At 33.8% G+C, this 20,519-nt stretch overlaps 1 protein-coding gene and 1 long non-coding RNA gene across 5 annotated transcripts in view; one reads left to right on the top strand and one right to left on the bottom strand.

The window, feature by feature from the left end:
* Window positions 1-20,519, top strand: part of pard3aa (par-3 family cell polarity regulator alpha, a) — a 647,780-nt gene that overhangs the window by 520,299 nt on the left and 106,962 nt on the right. The gene's annotated exons all lie outside the window — the stretch shown is intronic.
* On the bottom strand, window positions 4,889-9,150 carry LOC147837921 (uncharacterized). The gene is made up of 3 exons (XR_015524657.1): window positions 9,025-9,150; window positions 7,279-8,647; window positions 4,889-6,650 (listed from the first exon to the last, which is right to left on the bottom strand). It is a non-coding gene; the product is annotated as an uncharacterized LOC147837921 (long non-coding RNA).

The following is a 20,519-nucleotide window of genomic DNA, read 5'->3' as shown; positions in this document are numbered from 1 at the left end:
TAGTTTTGTTTTAGTTGCCTTTAGTTGTTTAGTTTTGTTTTAGTCGCCTATAGTTGTTTAGTTTTGTTTTAGTCGCCTTTAGTTGTTTAGTTTTGTTTTAGTTGCCTTTAGTTGTTTAGTTTTGTTTTAGTTGCCTTTAGTTGTTTAGTTTTGTTTTAGTCGCCTATAGTTGTTTAGTTTTGTTTTAGTTGCCTTTAGTTGTTTAGTTTTGTTTTAGTTGCCTTTAGTTGTTTAGTTTTGTTTTAGTCGCCTTTAGTTGTTTAGTTTTGTTTTAGTCGCCTTTAGTTGTTTAGTTTTGTTTTAGTTGCCTTTAGTTGTTTAGTTTTGTTTTAGTTGCCTTTAGTTGTTTTGTTTTGTTTTATTTTAGTTGCCTTTTGTTGTTTTGTTTGTTTTGTTTTATTGTACTTGCCTTTAATTGTTTTGTTTCGAAAGGCCTTGTTCCTCTAGGACTGTTTATTTATTTATTTATTTATTTATTTATTTATTTATTGTTTTCAAGGTTTTGTTGAGTTTTTGGGGCCTTTAAAATTATTGTTTTCCCAAAAATGGAAATTTACCAGATAATATCAAAGTAAGTGGTTAAAGGTTTCCAACATTTTTCTTAATATCTAATCCATTTCTTTTCTACACAACAGCGACTCATGTCTATAAATCAGTGAAAGCCTTTTTATTTTTCTCCTCCCCGCCAAAAGATGCATCTACCGAACAGGCGTTCAAGACTGACCCCTCAGCAGACACAGAAAAACTGCTTTATCTCAGCTGAATAAATACAGCAGACAATTACCAAATGTCTGGGTCCGGTGTGTCTGCTTTTAACAGCGTCCCGATGGGAAGGTCAGCATGGCAGTAAAGCATGGAGCGTCCAGTAAAAGGGTTTGTTAGACGAACACACCCTCCTGTTGTTACAGTCAGTCCAGAGCCAGGCTCCATTATCCAGATTCTCCTGCTTTATCACTGCAGTTTCATTGGTCTCCTTTTGAATGGGTGGACATTTGTTAAAGCGAGTCCAGGGTTGGTGAATGTGCGTATTGTGTTTTCTAGTGGGCTCCACTTCACTTCTCATCTCATAGACCTTAGTCATGATGCATTTCACTGGAGTTTGATAGTGAGCAAAACAAGGTTAATAGGTAGACCCACACAAAATATGCACCACACAGAAATCTGCAGATTTATTTTTTAAACCACTATTGAGTATATTTATTTACTTGTTGCAAACTTAAATGTGTGCAAATATACAGTTGAAGGCAGAACTATTAGCCGTACTGTATATTTTACCCCAATATCTGGGGAGAGAAGATTGTTTTAACACATTTCTAAATATAATAGTTTTAATAACTCATTTCTAATAACTGATTTCTTTTATCTTTGCCATGATGACAGCACATAATAATAGACTAGATATTCTTCAAGACACTAGTATTCAGCTTAAAGTGACGTTTAAAGGCCTAACTAATTAGTGTAAATTTAGAGTAATTAGGCAGTCATTGTATAACAGTGGTTTATTCTGTAGACAATCCAAAACTAATATAGCTTAAGGGGGCTAATAATATTGACCTTAAAATGGTTTAAAACAATTACAAACTGCTTTTATTCTAGCCGAAATATAATAAATAAAAGAAAGTCTTCTCCAGAAGAATAAATATTACAGAAAATACAGTGAAAAATTCCTGAATCTGTTAAACATTATTCGGGAAATATTTGCAAAAATACAAATAAAAATCACGGGATGGCGAATAATTCAACGGTATATTTAATACATTTTAATATTAATTGTAGCAATATTATTGTATTATATTCATACGTTTATATGATTTATGTAAAAAATGTTGTACACAACTTGTACATAATAAAATTTGCTCAACATAATATTACAGTTCAATTAAATTTTATCTATATAACACATTTCAAAAACAACCATTGTTGAACAAAGTGCTTCAATATTATTTACAACATTCTGCTCAGAAATAGCAAAAATGTATGCAGATTCTGTCTGGCCCTGAGAATGAAGAAAACAAAAAAGTGTCATCATCAGTTTGTTTTTGTTGTTTTTTGATTGCTTTGGTTTTGTTACTTAGTTTTGTGTTTTGCTTTGTTGGGTTTGTATTGTTTTGTGTGGTGTTGTGTTGTTTTGTTTTGTTTGTTTTTGTTTTGTTTTTTGTTTTGATTTGTTTTGTTTGTTTGGTTTTTATTGCTTTTGTATTTACTTCTTTCTTCTTTTCTATCTTACTTTATTTTATTATATTTGATGTTTTTTTTTGTCTGTTTTGTCTTGCACAGGCTATGCTTTAAAAAATACACTTTGCATCCCATTTTAGACTTTGCAGAATCGTCAATAAAATATTAATGTAACATGATTAGTTTTTGAACACGTTCCTATTGAATGACAGCATGACTTTCCCAATCAAACTTTACCTACTGTACTTAAAAATACCATAATATGTTTACAGATATTGAAGAAACATGCGAAGTGAACATTCTTGTTAATCTAAAAAACAATAGTGAAGTCAGTCATTCTGCTTTGAAAATGTGCGTTACGTGCTGGAACATCCGTCTTTGTTTTGGTCTCTATAACCAACCCATTGCCAGCTTACACATTTCCCCACCCCAGGCATTTGCGGATATGTAGATGTAGCTGAAAATATGACCTCCAGAGGCGGTTAGCACTGTCGCCTTACAGCAAGAAGGTAACTGGTCTGAGTCCCAACTAGGCCAGTTGACATTCCTGTGTGGAGTTTGCATGTTCTCTCTGTGTTGCCGTGGGTTTCGTCCAGGTGTTCGGGTTTCCCCCACAGTCCAAACACATGCTGTATGTGAATTGATGAACTAAATTGGCTGTAGTGTATGAGTGTATGTGTATGGGTGTTTCCCAGTACACAGTTGCGGCTTGAAGAAGTCCACTGTGTAAAACATTTGCTGGAATAGTTGGCTGTTCATTTCTCTGTGGCGACCCCTGATATACAAGGTAAATGAATGAATGACTGAATGAAATTGGTCTGCAATCCCTAGTTCAACCTCTTCAATCCTGCACACTGCACGTTTAAACTCCATTGTTTATTTTTTTTAGCTCTGTATCATAACCTTTTCTTTGCACTCTTCAATCTGTCAGTTCTCAGTGGTGCGAGTGACTTCTCATACTAATGCACAGCAGAAAGATGGCCAAGGTTTAGTGTTAATCTCTAAACCGAGAGTCAACTGAATGACCTCTATTTTCAGTCATTCTGTACCTGTGCCGGAATGAAGTGCGGTTCGCTGAGCTTCTGACTGTCACACTGAGACATATTTCAGTCAAACACACTGTCAGCTCTTTGATGCACATGATCTGATTGACGGCTGATCCCATTAGAGCCCGGTTTCCAAGAGTCGAGCTGAAGCGAGAGAAGAAGAAGAAGAACACTCCAGAGAGAGAGAGAGAGAGAGAGAGAGAGAGAGAGAGAGAGAGAGAGATTTTATACACCTTTATTTAATACAAACTTTTAAGCAACATGTGTTTTATTGAGTCGGAACATATTTCCAAATTATGCAATGTTCTCAGCAAAACAAAAAACACAATGCATATTTTTCATTTACATAATTATACTCCAAATCTACTTTATACTCCATCTCTTTTACACTTTATTTGTCTACCTCGTTTGTGGATAAATAAAAAATACATACAAATCATGCCTTATTCTTGCTTTCATAAGCTCCAACTTCATAATTTGGCCTCATACAAAATAGTCTGCCTTCTACTAATATATATATCACCATTTTTGCTTGTCCTAGTATAAAATTGAACAGACATCCTTTCCCTTTTTAACTAAGAGACAGCGAGAAAGAGAGAGATGGCAAATGTTAATTGATAGAAATGCAGCTTATTATTATTGTCCTGAATTGTTCACTGTTATATATACTGTTACTTGTTGTGTTTTTCTTTTCTTTACTACTACTATCTCATTTGTTTTCAGATGATCTGTTTAATGCAATCATCACAAATACTTTGGCAATACATATGTAACCTTTGCCATGCCAATAAAGCAAAGTGTGGAAGCTAAGAAACATTATTGCAAACCATCTGCATGAATGTACAGTTCTTGTATATTTTAAAATAATATTTAATAATATTATAGAGTAATTTAATAAAAATGTCTTATAATTTTAGTTAATAATTACATAAGCATAATAATAACTTATTATTATTATTATCATTATTATTATTATTATTATTAGTAGTAGTAGTAGTAGTAGTAGTATTATTATTATTATCATTATTTATTTATTTATTATTATTATTATTATTATCATTATCATTATTATTGTTAATATTATTATTATTATTATCATCATTATTATTATTTTTATTATTATAGTTGGTATTATTATTATTATAGCTAATTATTATTATTATTATCATTGTTATTATTATTATTGTTAATATTTTTATTATTATTATCATTATTATTATTTTTATTATTATAGTTGTTATTATTATTATTATTATTTTTATTATTATTATTTTTATCATTATCATTATTATAATATTGTTAATATTAATATTATTATTATCATTATTATTATTTTTATTATTATAGTTGTTATTATTATTATTATAGCTTATTATTATTATTATCATTGTTATTATTATTATTATTATTATTGTTAATATTATTATTATTATTATTATTATTATTATAGTTGTTATTATTATTATTATCATTATTATCATTATTATTATTTTTTTATTATTATAATTATTGTTTTTAATGAACACACCCCCTCTCTCTCAAAAAAAATAAATAAAGAGGTAAAAAAAAAATATATATAAATATTAAAAATAAAAAATAATGAAAGAAATACTACTGCTACTACTACCACCACTAATCAGTGGTGGTTCTAGTTTAAATGGCACCCTGGGTGAACCACCCCATAAACGACCCATAAAGCCAGATGTCGCCCTGGGCGATCGCTCATCATTGCCCATGCCTAAATCCACCACTGCCACTAATAATAATAATTTTAAAATGAAAATTTTTTTTTTAAATGATATCAGCTAGCGTTCGTGCATGCGTTAGTTCGTTCGTGGTGCGTGCGTTCGTTCATACGCGGGTTAGTTTGTTTGTGCGTGTTTATGCATTTGTTTATTTGTTTGTGTGTGCGTTCGTTTGTTCGTGTGAGCGTGCGTTCGTTCGTGACTGTGTTTGTGCGTTTTTTTATTTGTTCATTTGTTCGTGTGTGCGTGCGTGTGTGCGTTCATTCTTTCGTGCGTGTGAGTGTTCGTTCATGTATGCATGTGTTTGTGCATTCGTTCGTTTGTGTGTACGTTCGTTCGGGCGTGCATGCGTTGGTGCGTGCGTTTGTGCATTTGTTCGTTCGTTGGTGTGTACATGCGTTTGTTTGTTCGTTCATTTATTTATTCAATTCTTCATATACTGTATATATTTTTACATTTTTTTTACATTTTCTTATTCATTTGACGTTTTCTGTGTTGTTTTTGTTTACTTAATTATTTTACAGATCTAAATATCAACACCGCTTGTTTTTTCAAATAAATCCAGATATTTTTTTGTTGATAACCAGTATATTCAGTATTTGTTCTAGATTTGACTAATGATTTAAACAATCTAAACACATCCACATTTTGACAAGTCATGCCTGAGAGAGTGAGTAAGGCAGAGAGTACGGGAGATATAAAAAGCATCACTTCTCTAACTCCAAATCCAGCTTTACCTGATTTTCCACACTGCTTAAACTGGATTAAGAAGTGCATGTATCTCAGGAGCGGCGGCTGAAATGTGAGCAGGTGCCGTGTTTTTTGGCAGTAGTTGTTGATCTTGCATTGGCCTTGTTCTTTGTTTGTGTGTGTTCTGTGGGTCAGGCATTGATGTTGTGATCTAGAGGATGATAATTGGCCCTGATGCTTGTTTATCCCCAAAGACTTGAGCTCTTCACTTGTGTTTGCTGACTCCTTCACAGTTCTCCCGCTGTGTGAAAGTCTCAGCTCTCCTGGCACTGACCCGCTTTACACCACCGAGACTACACTCAATTTGCTCTTTTATTATTTTTAGGGATGTTTGTTATGGCCAACACTACAAAACCTCATTGGAAATATGTGCTTCAGCCTAAACAGTGAACAATATACTTATGTTCTTAATGTACTTACATAAATTTGACTGCACTAAACTGACAAAACGTAAAATACTTACGTTTCCTCGTGAGATCAGGCAGGTTTAAACAGTGGCTGAAGCCTGTCGCTGAAAACAAACGTTAAATTTATTATTAAAGCTTTGTTTCTTCCGAGCTTATCTGAGTTTTGTTGTATAGTTGTGCTCTTGATTTATTTATCCACAACTGTTTATTAAGTTAAAGGTTTAATACTGATTAGAACTTAAAGTGGCGATGAGTTGAAGTCCAAACACATTCGCTATAGGGGAATGGGTAAATTTTCCATAGTGTATGTGTGTAAATGAGTGTGTATGGGTGTTTCCCACTGATGGGTGGCAGCTGGTAGAGCATCCACTGCGTAAAACATAAGCTGGATAAGTTGGCGGTTCATTCCGCTTTGGAAACCCCAGATTAATAAAGGGACTAAGCCGAATAGAAAATGAATGAATAATAAGTATATTTGTAAAAATAAGTAATAAACATGCAGATATAGAAAGCAACCCAAGCTCATTCTAGAAAAACGTAGCCCCGCGGACGCTTCTGGAGACTGCGATTTAGTTTTTTTCGAGCGAACACTGCTCCTCCACTTCACGCTCGCCGGCTGACGGCTCTCCTCGAGTGGAGGGCTTTGTCCACTTAGCTCGCAGCGTTACGTCGGCGGAGCGGAGGCCCAGAAGAGGAGGAGCCGGCCGCGGGGACGTCCGGGATCGGGTCCAGGGAAGAGCGGTTCCAGAAATCAGGTAAGATGAAAAACAGAATCCAAAAAATAAGGGCTAGAACGCAGCGGGATCCGAAAACGTGGTCGAAATCAAAGACGAGGGCTTTTGCTTTTTTTTTCTTTTTCTGGACGGCTTTTGCAAACCGTCATTTGGGTTTAGGGAAGGAAGAGGAGTTAGGTCGTTCGGCCAGCCAGTTCGGTCATTCGGCCAGCCAGTCGGACAGACGGTCGCTCCACAGTGGCCTCCGGCGGCTTTTTGTGCGAGAACAACGCGGTCGCAAATGGCGTGCGCTCCCGAGAGGCTCTCGAGACGCGAAAAAGCGCGCACAGCTGCCTCTCGCGGATCCGTGAAAACAAAAACCGCTCGAATACGCACCTTCCGGGATGTATCTCGCGGTCCGCAGAAACGTCCGCGGGGCTACGTTTCCACAATGAGCCCGGGTTGATAGAAAATTATCAATGCTAAAATATATATGCAGGGTTCCACACAATCCATTTATGTTGTCCCAAATCAAATCAATTAAGTTAACGAAACAAATTGAAGTGGATTGAACTTGAATAAGTAGTTTAAACAAGCAGCACAAATACAATTTGAGTGTATAGAAACTGCATACTGACCGCAGAAAATGAAATGCATTGTTAATTAAATTTCATATTAAACTGATAACCAACTGCGATGATTATCAAAATAATCATCCATACCATTTAAATACACCGAAACGCCTAATTGACAGAGTTGAACTTTCCCAAATGTCATGCATCTGAATCCAGCAGCAACTGTGGAAGTCTTTCAGTCGGAACATCACAGTCAAGGCTTTATCCCTCTGTCATAAAGCATATTATTTTCATCTCCCGTTACAAATGAGATTAAGAGATTTAGTCAGCCGATAATGCAGCCGCAGCTCTATTGCATTACCAGCAAAACACACGCCGTAATTAATGTACAACTGAAGTCCATCTTAATCTCTGAGCTGATTTTATTGTATTTATTGTCATTTTTTTTCCTCCCTCCACTTAAATCAATTACTGCGCCATTACATCGCTCTCGATTAAACACTCTCTGTTAATAATTGATGTGTAAATATATGAACTCTCGGAGACGGTTGTGTATTGCGGATGTTTAATCTGTTCTTTCATTAAGCCCAAGGGAAAGTGAGATCTCATATATACGTCTCAAGCACACAGTCGTAATGGCGCTGCTTTGATTACCGCAATTTCAGCTGCTTACATCAGCAGCAAAGCGTTCGCAAATACACCCTTTATTGCTTCCACTGGTTCTTTGCGGACGCTTCCCGCTGAGACGCCGCTCGTTCGCTCTGGAAATCTCAGGAAATAAGAAAAACTCTGGCTTATAGAGGATTTGCTTGCCTTTCTTTCTTGGCTGGACCTTTGTTTTTCATTTGGGCGACATGGTGGCACAGTAGGTAGCACTGCCGCCTCACAGCAAGAAGGTCGTTGGTTTGAGTCCTGGCTGGGTCAGTTGGCATTTCTGTGTGGAGTTTGCATGTTCTCCACGTGCTGGCATGGGTTTCCTCCGGGTGCTCCCCAAAGTCCAAACACATGCGCTATTGGGGAATTGATGAAATGAATTGGCTGCAATGTATGAATGTGTGAATGATTGTGTCTGGGTGTTTCCCAGTACTGGGTTGCAGCTGGAAGGACATCTGCTGCGTACAACATATGTCGGAATAGTTGGCGGTTTATTTCACTGTGGTGACTTCGAAAATACAGACTAAGCCGAAGGGAAATAAATGACGCACGCACACACTGCAATAAAAAAACACACACACACTACACAAACACACTCACACTAGAAAAAGAACAACACAAAAAACACAAACACACACACAGTCATGCACTCCACACAGTCAAATATACAAGACACACATACAAACACTCTACAAACACACACACACAGCAGAAAAACACAGACACACAAGCATGCACGCACACACAACTGCATACACTTAACACAAACACAGAGACATACGCCTGCACACACACATACACTCACACATGCACACACAAACACATTACACACACACACTGCAAAAACACACACACACACACACACAGCAAAAATAACACAGACACACAAGAATGCACGAACGCACACACACTCCACACATAGACACACACATAAAACAAGCACACACACACACACACACAGACACGCAAGCATGCACACACACAGAATCACACACACTACAAAAATACACACTGACTGCAAAGAACAGACACACAAGCTCACATGCACAATCACATACACTACACACACACACACACACACACACTAGAATACACACACACAACACACATGCTCACACGCACTATACTAAAACACCACAAACACACACCATACAATACACACATACAACACACACGCTCACACACACTATAAAAACACACACTACACACACACACACTACACACACACACACAATACACACACAAGCAAACCCACACTCCATACATAGACACACACATACATAAAACATTAACACGCATCCAAACTCAGAAACACACACACACAAACACTATATCCACTCTACACACTTACACACACACACACACACACACACACACACATACGTGTGTGTGTGTGTGTGCGTGTGTGTGTGTGCGTGCGTGCGTGCGTGCGTGCGTGTGTGTGTCCGCCAGATGACATATAATCAAAGTGTGTGTGTGTTTCCCACACATCTGGACTAAAAGCTGATTGAGTCCCAGCAAACACACACTGGCGCAGGCCAAACACGACCTCCACTGAATGAGTTTACTCTCATTTTAAACTCTATTAACACTGTTTGCTTTGTACAGAGACAGAGGCGCTGCAGACATCACTGCACAAATTATTCATGTGTTCTCCTGCTAATTCACTTGGCGATAATCGCTAAAGTCTGAGCCATCGCTTTAATCGCCACCAGGATTTCGTTGGTTGTTACCAGCATCTGGTGAAAATTTCAAGTCACCGCCACCTTTAGAAATATATTTTTTGCCAAACATTGTGATGTGTTCAATACTTATCTCCCCGCTGTATGTATATGCAATGTTTTAGCCCTCCTGTGAAACTTTTATGCTTTTTTCCTCAAATATTTCCCAAGTTATTTTTAACAGAACATGTCATTTTCACATCATTTCCTATTTTATATTTCTTTCTTCTGGAGGAAGTCTTTTTTTCTTTTAGTTTGGCTGTAATAAAAGCAGTTTTTATGGTTTTAAATCAATTTTAAGGTAAATATTAATATCCCCCTATAGAATTTTTAAAAAATATTTAATTTCAATTGTCTACTAAACACAACACTGCTATTCAGCAGCTTGCCTAGTGAATCTAGTTAACCTATTTAGCCCTTTAAATGTCACTTTGAGCTGAATACTAGTGCCTTACAAAATAAATAGTAAAATATTATGCATTTTCATTAGGTCAAATAGAAAAGAATTTAGTTAATATAAATAAATTGTTAAACTATTATGTTTAGAAATATCTTGGAAGAAACTTTCTCTGTTAATATTAATATTTCACAGGAGGGAAATTGTTTAGACACCTGAGAAATTAACAAGAAAAATAAATGAATGAAATTCTTTATATTTTTTGTTATTTTATATATATTTACCCTATAATATCCTATTTTAGCTGTCTTATTCTGGGGGAAATATATATTTATACAGTTCAAGTCAAAATTATTAGCCCCCCTGAATTATTTGACTGCTTGTTTATTTTTTCCCCAATTTCTGTTTAATGGATAGAAGATTTTTTTCAACACATTTCTAAACATAATAGTTTTAATAAGTCATCTTTAATAACTGATTTATTTTATCTTTACCATGATGACAGCACATAATATTTTACTAGATATTTTTTAAGACACTTCTATACAGCTTAAAGTTCATTTAAAGGCTTAACTATGTTAATTAGATTAACTAGTCAGGTTAGGGTAGTTAGGCAAGTTATTGTATAATGATGGTTTGTTTTGTAGATTATCGAGAAGAAATATAGCTTAAAGGGGCTAATAATTCTGTCCCTAAAATGGAGTTAAAAAAATTAATAACTGCTTTTATTCTAGCCGAAATAAAACAAATAAGACTTTCTCCAAAAGAAAAAATATTATCAGACATACTGTGAAAATTTCCTTGCTCTGTTAAACATCATTTGGAAAATTTAAAAAAGAAGAAAAAAGTTCGATGGGGGCTAATAATTCTGACTTCAACTATATAAATATATATATATATATATATATATCCCCCAGAATAAGACAGCTAAAATAGGGTATTATAGGGTTAAATTCTGAATACAGCTATTATCAATAAAAGGAGAAAACCCTCATAAAAAGAAGAAGATTTCAATTTCAAAGATATCGGATACAAGAAGTAGAATATAATGGCTAATGCTCAGTTTAGACTGGGAGCTTTTTTTAATAAAGCAGCCAGTAAAATTGCACCATTTGCAGTACAAATAATGGCTAAAACGCAATTAACCGTGCTCGAGAAACTAAGACGAGTTCTTTCCTTTTGGCCTCGGGATATTATAAAAGCAAATACGATCAAGCGAAGAATGCCTGGCGCTTTATTCGATTCCTGATGGTTAAAAGATCGCATCTTTAACCCTGCGTGACTCCATGACGAATGCGGACTCATATCCAGTGTTTTATGGTTGAGACAGACCTGCGCTTAGATATTAGATATCGCTCTAATGGCTTTTTCTGGGTCACCGCCGGTTCCTGCTATTTTCCGTCTTCTACTGTACTCGTCTGAAACCGTCGGTTTCGGTATGATGGATAACCCAATTCGCTAACACAATCACAGATCCTTCATCTAGCAGAACATCCCGGCTTTCATTCCCCCGTCGCGAACACCTCCCCAAAAATAGCGTCGGTAATAAATGTGATTGGAAAAGCAGGAGTGCACATGAGCAGACTCAGACTTATTTCCTCTGGTGTTCCCCCATTCGCTTCTGCTCATTTGCACCCTCCATCCACCGCCGGCTCTCTGTGGATCTTCATCTCGTTTGTTTAATATTGTTGACACCGCTTTCACACTTGCAGTCTCTTGTTTTACTTGATTCCTTGCCAGTTTGAGAATCTGTTTGTGTTGTTGGTAACGTTTTACAAAGCTGTCTCAGGCTGTTGATATACAGTTTGCATGACATGAAGGAATACTCAACATGTTAGGTTTTAATGAGCTCTTTAATTTGCTTTTAAAAGCTTTTCTTTTGGTTTGCTGCACCACAATTATTGCCTAGTTTTTTATGCCATTGTTAAAAACGCTGCATTATTCTCAAATCTTTTATGCGATAGTCCAGTTTTGTGCATACATTTAATTAGCATCTTTAAATAAAAGCATGGCTATTGTTGTCCAGTCTGACTCCCCTCTGGCTTGTCCCCCTGTTTGATTTTGGCCCTCATTGTGTCCTGCTGGCATCCTTCAGTCTGGCTGCTTTGCCAGCACTTTGCTGCTGGCAGGTGTGCGGTGTGAAGGTGAACTCAGACTCTGAGCTGGACAGAGGAGTGAGACGCTGCTCTTCACAGCCTGGATGAAGACGGACAGAACTTGGCAAGAATGGAGACGCTTCTCATGCGAAATATAGAGACGTGTGCCAACACTCTCCACTGTCAGTCCAAGTGCACACATGAAGACATGCGCACAGACACATGCATGATGTTTTATGGAGTCTTTCCATAGACATGTTGATGCTTCTTCTGGACAGACTGTATATTCTCTCCCCCTGCCCCAACTCTACCCCTAAACCCACCCAAGGAGGAAGCAATTTGCAGTTTTACAATTCCAAAATACTTCATTCTGTTTGGTTTATAAGCTGTCTTCATCATGGGCACCAGAAATGTCCCCATAAGGTCAGAATTACGTGTATTGTATACTTGCGGGGACATTTGGTCCCCACAACGTGATGAATACCAAGACCAAACAAACACACACACAAACACAGTTACACACAAACAAACATGCATACACACATGCACAAACTCGCACGCAAACACATACACTTACATAGACACACACACACACAAACATACCCACGCACATGTACACACAAACACATGCACAGACACGTACATATATACATCTACTGTACACACATCTACATTAATACACACACACACACACCCAAAACACACAGACACTAACTCAAAAACACACATAAACACATGCACTTACACATATACACATGCACACACAAATTCACATTTACCCACAAACATATATGCATACCCACATACACATATGTGCACAAGCACACACATGTGCGCACAAACATGTATATACACACACTTACACACATATGCATGCAAACATATACATACACATGCACACATCCACATTAATTCAGTGACACACACACACACACACATATGCACTGGTGCAAACACAGGTGGGACAGGAGGCTTGAATACTATTCTTCCCATTAGTATTAGACTGAGTTACACAAGCTACAGCTGCCTTACAGATGGATGAGTTGGACATGGATGTTTTTGTATCTACATAATCTAATTCAGACGACATCGGAGGTCCACCATAAACAAATGGCCGTAAGTGCCTGCTGCAGATTTCAAAGGGAAAGGCTCATGCTCCATTGATTGATTTTACCTTAAACAAGATCTGAGGGAAATTACCGCCACTGGAGTTTCCAATTTCTTCATTTGATCTAATTCAACTCTAGAAGGCATTGAGAGGTCAGAGTAACTCCAAATGTTTTATTTGTCTTTTCTTTGAAGATGTTTAATGGAAAAGTTGTATCATACTGTAGACTAATGCATTTTCAAACCAATAACTATAACCAATAAAATTACTTAAATTTGATAATGCAATACAATAAAATAATTACATTTAAACAAAATAAGAGCACTACTACTAACAACAACATCAACAACTTTTATTATTATAATTTGTATTGTTTTTATTTTGTTTATTTATTTATTTATTATCATTGTTGTTATTTATTTATTGTCATCATTGTTGTTTTTTTACTTATTTATTATCACCGTTGTTTTTTATTTTTGTTGATTTATTTATTTATTTATTATCATTGTTGTTTTTTATTTATTAATTTATTATCAATGTTGTTTTTTGTGTTATTTGTTTATTTATTATTTATTATTATCATTGTTGTTTTTTTATTAAATTTTTATATTATTATCATCATTGTTTTATTTATTTATTTATTTATGTACAATCATCGTTGTTATTTATTTATTTATTTATTTATTGTCATCATTGTTGTTTTCTATTTATTTATTTATAATCATCATTGTTGTTTTCTGTTTATTTATTGTCGTCATTGTTGTCAACATTTGTTGTTATTTGTTTTGATTATTTATTTATTCATTTATTTATTTATTTATTGTCATCGTTGTTTATTTGTTTATTTATTCATTTATTTATTATTGTCATTTTTGTTATTGATTCATTTTTATTATCTTTATTGTTTTTTATTTGATAATTATCGTTGTTGTTGTTATTTATTTATTTTATTTATTTATTATTGTCATTGTTGTTATTTATTTATTTATTATATTATGTTGTTGTTGATATTAATTAAATAGTTTATTTATTGATCATCACCATTGCTGTTTTTATTTTTTTATTTATTTATTTATTCATTTATTTTTTTATTTATTGTCATCAGCGTTGTTTTTATTTATTTATTTATGTTTTAATTTATTATCATTTTGGTTATTTATTTTTTATTTTTATTGTTTATTTATTTATTATTTCTGATGATTTTGATTCATTTATGTATTTATTTATTATATATGTATTTTTTATCATAAATAGCATCTCAATTTTGGTTAATGATTATCAATTCTTTAGACACACACACACACACACACACCTACACATTGTAACTTTGCTGCACAGGAGAATATTTTCAGCTCACGTTTTCTTCATAATTCAGTCTGCTTGTTTATATAGCGCCACCAGCTTTTTGGAAAAGCTTGGGGAAAATTCAGATCTGAAACCCACCGACTGTTTAATTAAATTTACCTCGCCCACCACTGTGCCAAGCGGCTTGAGTTGCTCTCCTTCTGAGCGAAAGGAATTAGTTTGCTATTTTAAAGCATATTTTTTCTCATTGTTTCTCCCCCATTGTCAATCAAATCCCTCATTCCGGACAAGCCCGCGGCTGTAAATCGGATCACGATGAACTCCCATTGTAATTCAAAGGGTGTGAGCTTGTAGAATCAGAGGAGTGAGAAATAACATGTTTCTCAGTTGATTAAAGCAGCGGCAGGAATTTGGGAGGAAAGACGGGGATTTATCGCCACTTACAAATGATTCTGACTAGTCGGCAGAACGGCTTTTTGTCGAGAGCTGTAATGGCTGCATTTGTTTGCTGGCGGCTTTTGGCTTGTGGTTTGTGTTTCAGTCATGGAGGGATAAGTCTCTGTGGATGTATTAGTTCAGGGATTCGCCAGTTATTATGTTTCTTTTTGGAGGGCTTGGCATGTTTGTTGTCTCTCTGCAGCTCTTCTGAGATTGCTGATGTAGATTTAAACAAAAGTGACAGCTTTAAAGGGGACCTGTTATGACGCTTTTTACAAGATGTAAGTTTCTGATGTCCCTAGAGAGTGTGTATGAAGTTTCAGCTCAAAATAACCCACTTATAATTGTTTATAACTCTTTGAAACGGACCCTTTTAGGTATTGATCCAAATTGTTGTGACTGTCGCTTTAAATGCAAATGAGATCAGAGAGCTACAAATGCCTGTGTGTCGGCATAGTGGCAGATTGAAAACAGAACTAATGTTATATGTGTGAAAATGTATGTGTGTCAGTGTGAGAATGGGTCAGTTTGTGCATCTATAACACATTTATGATCTACTTTGTCGCTGACATTATCTTCAGCAGGTCAAAACTCTAATGGCGGATAGCTGCTTCTCACACAGGGCTCTCTTTAAAAACTGAAGTAATATCAGTATCATTATTATGAAGAGACCACTCTATAAAATCCAGTCATCGTTGAACTATTCTTTTCACAGATTTATTGTTGTAATTACTATTCATTTAAATTGCAAAAATATAATAATAATAATAATAATAATAATAACAACAATGTGTAATGAATATTATTATTATTATTATTATTATTATTATTATTATTATTGTTGTTAATAATGTATTGTGAAATCAAGTTAATTAAGCTGTTGTTGTTGTTGTTGTTGTTATTAAATTAAAATGCAAAAATCTAGAAAATAAAATAATAAAAACAACAATGTCATTAATCATAATAATAATACAAATAATGATAATAAGATTAATAATAATAATTATTATTGTTGTTGTTGATGTTGTTGTTATTATTATACCAATTTCAGAAAAATATGCATACATTGTTATATGCGTACATTATGCATACATACAAAATATGATACATTTTTTACTAGAAATTGATGACCACATTTATCATTTCTCATTAAACTTAGACAGATATTTATTAAATTTTGCACTTTTAAAATGCATATACAGCTAAAGACAATCACCGGTTAATAAAACAAGTGTACTTGACTACAGTGTAAGTGCACAGAAAAGCATGTGAACATTACTGAGAAATCCGTCTGTATTTCAGCAGGACCACAGAGACTGTCGGACACTCGGTTCAGCCGGAGCCTCCACCAAAATGACTAATAAACTCCAAAGGACTGCTGGCTTAATAGTCTAAACGTCGACCAATTAAGTAAAAAGTCACGTTAGAGGTTAGCAAACTCAACCAGAACGGCCAAGTGATGTTATCTGCTGTCCTGTGTGGGTTTAGATGGACTCCAGAGGTCTACAAGAAGGTCTAAGCACTAAATCTGGAAATAAAAGCTAAAGAAAGCTCTTATTTTGTAGCCAGTGTGTCTCTGATGATCAGTTTATGGGCGAGCTAATAACAGCAGCTCTAATGAAATCAAGCTGTTGTTGTTGTTAGTATTATTATTAAATTGCAAATGTACTATTTAATTATTATTTAATAATAATAATATGAATAATAATAATAAATTGAAATTAAGCCAAAGTATTACTATTATTATTTAAAAAACAAATGAATACTATTACATACTAATACTAATAATATTATTATTATTATTATTATTAATCATAATAATAATAATGTAATGTGCAATCAAGTTAAATTATTAATATTATTTGTATTATTATTATTGCACTTATATAATTTAATTAAAGTGTAATAAAACAATGTTAAAAATAATATCAATAATAATAGTACAATGTACTAATAGAATATAACAAAAATGAAAAGATCGTAATAAATTAAAATACAAATTTGTTGTAATATTAGTATTAAATAATTGTAATGTGCAATTAAGTAAATCAAACTATTATTATTATGATGATTATTATTTTTATTATTGTAATAATATAATTTAATAAGTTTAATAAAACAACGGTAATAATAATAATATCATTAATAATAATGTAATCAATAAAATATAACACAAATAAATAATATATAGTAAGTTAAAATAAAAATTAGTATTAATATTAATATTAAATAATAGTTATAATATAATGTGCAGTTAATTAAATCTAACTATTATTATTATTATTATTATTATTATTGCCATAATAGAATTAAATAAAAATGCAATAAATATAATGTTAATAATAATAATAATAATAATAATAATGTGAAATCAAGCTTTTATTTTTGTTGTTATTAAAATCTATTGCAAGAATCAATAATAAAATAAATTATTAATAAATAAAATAAAAAATGATAGTTATAATTATAATAATGATAATAAAATGTATACTACTAATACTACTACTATTCATAATAATAATAATAATAATAGTAATGATGATGAGGATGAGGATGATGAGGTTATCTGATGTCTTGTGTGCGTCTCCAGAGGTCTACAAGATTACCCAAACAGCAACTCTGCAAATAAAAACCCAAAAAACCCTGTTGTTATTTGTAGCGTGTGTGTTATGAGTTCAGTCTCTGATGATCAGTTTATGGCCGAGCTAATAACAGCAGCTCTAATGAAATCAAGCTAACCCAATTGCTCTCCTGAAACTCTTGCAAATGCAAAACCAGAGAATATTTGCCTCTCATCATTTCACCCTGAAAGTCAGTCCGTGCGCTCACAATCATGTGACACGTCTCAGAATAGATGAATGTGACTCTCTCAAACACACACACAACGAATGCCTGATTGTTGGTGTATCACTGTCTAAATGTTACAAAAGAAGAAAGAGATGACAGGAAGGGTCTATGTACAATATTATGATGATGCATTAAGAGCCACAGGGGGGTGTCTGCCATTATAAACTCTACACATGCTAATTTCTGCTTTGTTTTCGGCTGTGTTAATAGCCTTGAATACTGCACCAATTAAACCCACTGCTATTACTGTCATTGTCAAAGACGTCACACATCAGGGATTGAAGAGACTTCCTGGTGGTATTTCTCTGGTGTTTTATCTTTAGCTTAAGTTAGCATAAACAAAAATTGCTGCAGTTTTCCATATTGTGGATTTGATAAATTAAATGGCGTTTAAAACGAGAATAAATGTGGACGGGGCTTGATTTTGTTTGGGGAATTGATTGGATGGTTTGCTATTGGTGAATCTTTTGTGAGTGACAGATTGGTCCCACCCACATGTAATAAAATAAATAAACAACAACAACAATAATAATATTAATAATAATAATAACAACAGTAATAATAATTATAATAATTAAAACAATAATAATAATAATAATAATAATAATAACAATAATAAAACTATTAATGATGACAATATTATTAATAATAATAATAATAATAATAATAACAATAACAACAACAATAATTATGGTTGACAATAATAATATTAATAATAATAATAACAATGACAATAATAATAATAATAATTATCATCATAATAATAATAATGATGATGATGACGATGATAATATTAATAATAATAATAATAATAATAATAATAATAACAACAACAACAACAGCAATAATAATTGTCTCATGGTTGTGGTTTGCTCTTAGTGGATCTTATGTGAGTGACTGGTTGATCCCACTCAGCAAAGAACAATGTTCAATCATTTTTAATTAAATTAAATTAAATTAAATTAAATTAATTATTTAAAAATGATTGAACATTGTTCCTTGCTGTTATTTTTAGGAAATTCATTTAATTTTAGTTTATTTTATTATTATTATTATTATTATTATTATTTTATTAAAATAATCGTAAAAAAGTTGAAACCATGCTAAGAAGTTCAGCTCTATATCACAAGAATAAAAATAAATATTATTTTAGATTATATTCACATAGATATCATCTGTTCTAAATTTGAGCAGTATTTCATTCAATATTTTTTGCAGGTAGATGTTGTGATTTCATGATAACTATTGTATTAATTCTTAATAGAGTCTCAAAAATAAGTGGTTTCCTAAGTGGGGGTCACTTGGTGATTTCCAAAAATCTCATACATGTTTTTAAACTATTAGAATATCCATATTTTATCCAAAACCTACGGAAAATAAAAACAGGTATTAACTTATAGTATATTTAATATATACTTCATATTTAAAAGCTACGTTAACAACACAACAACATACAAATAAAAATCCATTAGCCTTTTAAGATTTTTTCACATTGGATTGTGACCCATGGGGTTATTACACTAGGTTAATGACACAGCAATAGACTGAACATGGAGGATAATCTCCAAGTGGCGGTCTCCAGAATTAAACTAAGAATAGTCTTGTGCTGTAAACATTGTGCCCACCATTTTCATTAAATGAGGTCAGTATTAGATTAAACAAATGAATATTGACTATAAAACATTATATGGTTGTTAGACTGTTGCACTTCTTGTGTTGTCTATATGCTCATTTTTATATAGTTCCTATTGGTGTGTGTGCACTGTTGTGTGCAATGTTTGTCATAGTGTGGGTTGCGAGTTGTTATTTTGGGAGTCGTGAGGTGAAAAGTTTGAAAACCCCTGAAATAAATTATAGTTGCATTACATTTATAATGTTAAAGAACTGTATGTAGTACCATGAATTCAACTGAGTTCAGTTTAATTGAGTTTGGACCGTGACTGATACTGTGCATGTGTCCATACAGAAGTTAAAGAAGCATCATAAGAGCATTATAAGAGTGTGAAGTGAATATATGGACAGAATCTCCACCAGTGTCTGATATTAAACTGTTTGGACATGAAGGAAAAGCATCATCTTGTCGCAGTGTGTCTGTAAACGCCTCTCCTACAGGTGGCGTCCACTACAAACACACACACACACACACTTTTATTCCTCTCACATTTTTCAATTTCGCTCATAATCTGAGTCTGGCAGACAATGAATAAATGCATGATGAGCAGCTCTGTTTGAGATGCTGTGGATGAAGATATTCATGAGTTTGTCTGATGTTTTGTTAGCGTCGAGCAGGCTTTGTCTTCTGCAGACTCATTCGGTGTGTGTGTGTGGGCAAATATCACACTTCACATTTCTCTCAATGCGCCTGGAAACCTTTATTAGGGCGTCCTGAATGTTTTCTCCATCACTGACATTGGTGAAGGGATGTCAAAATGCTGTTGACGATAAAGATAATGGGCTCTATTTTAACGGTGTAAAGCGCCGGTGCACTTAGGGTGTGTCGCAATACACTTATGCTGTTTTAAGAATGGGAAAAACAGTCAGC

This window comes from Danio rerio, chromosome 24 (assembly GCF_052040795.2).
Source record: "Danio rerio strain M-AB ecotype USA chromosome 24, GRCz13ab, whole genome shotgun sequence".
Lineage (NCBI taxonomy): Eukaryota > Metazoa > Chordata > Actinopteri > Cypriniformes > Danionidae > Danio > Danio rerio.
This window is presented reverse-complemented; position numbering and strand designations above follow the sequence as displayed.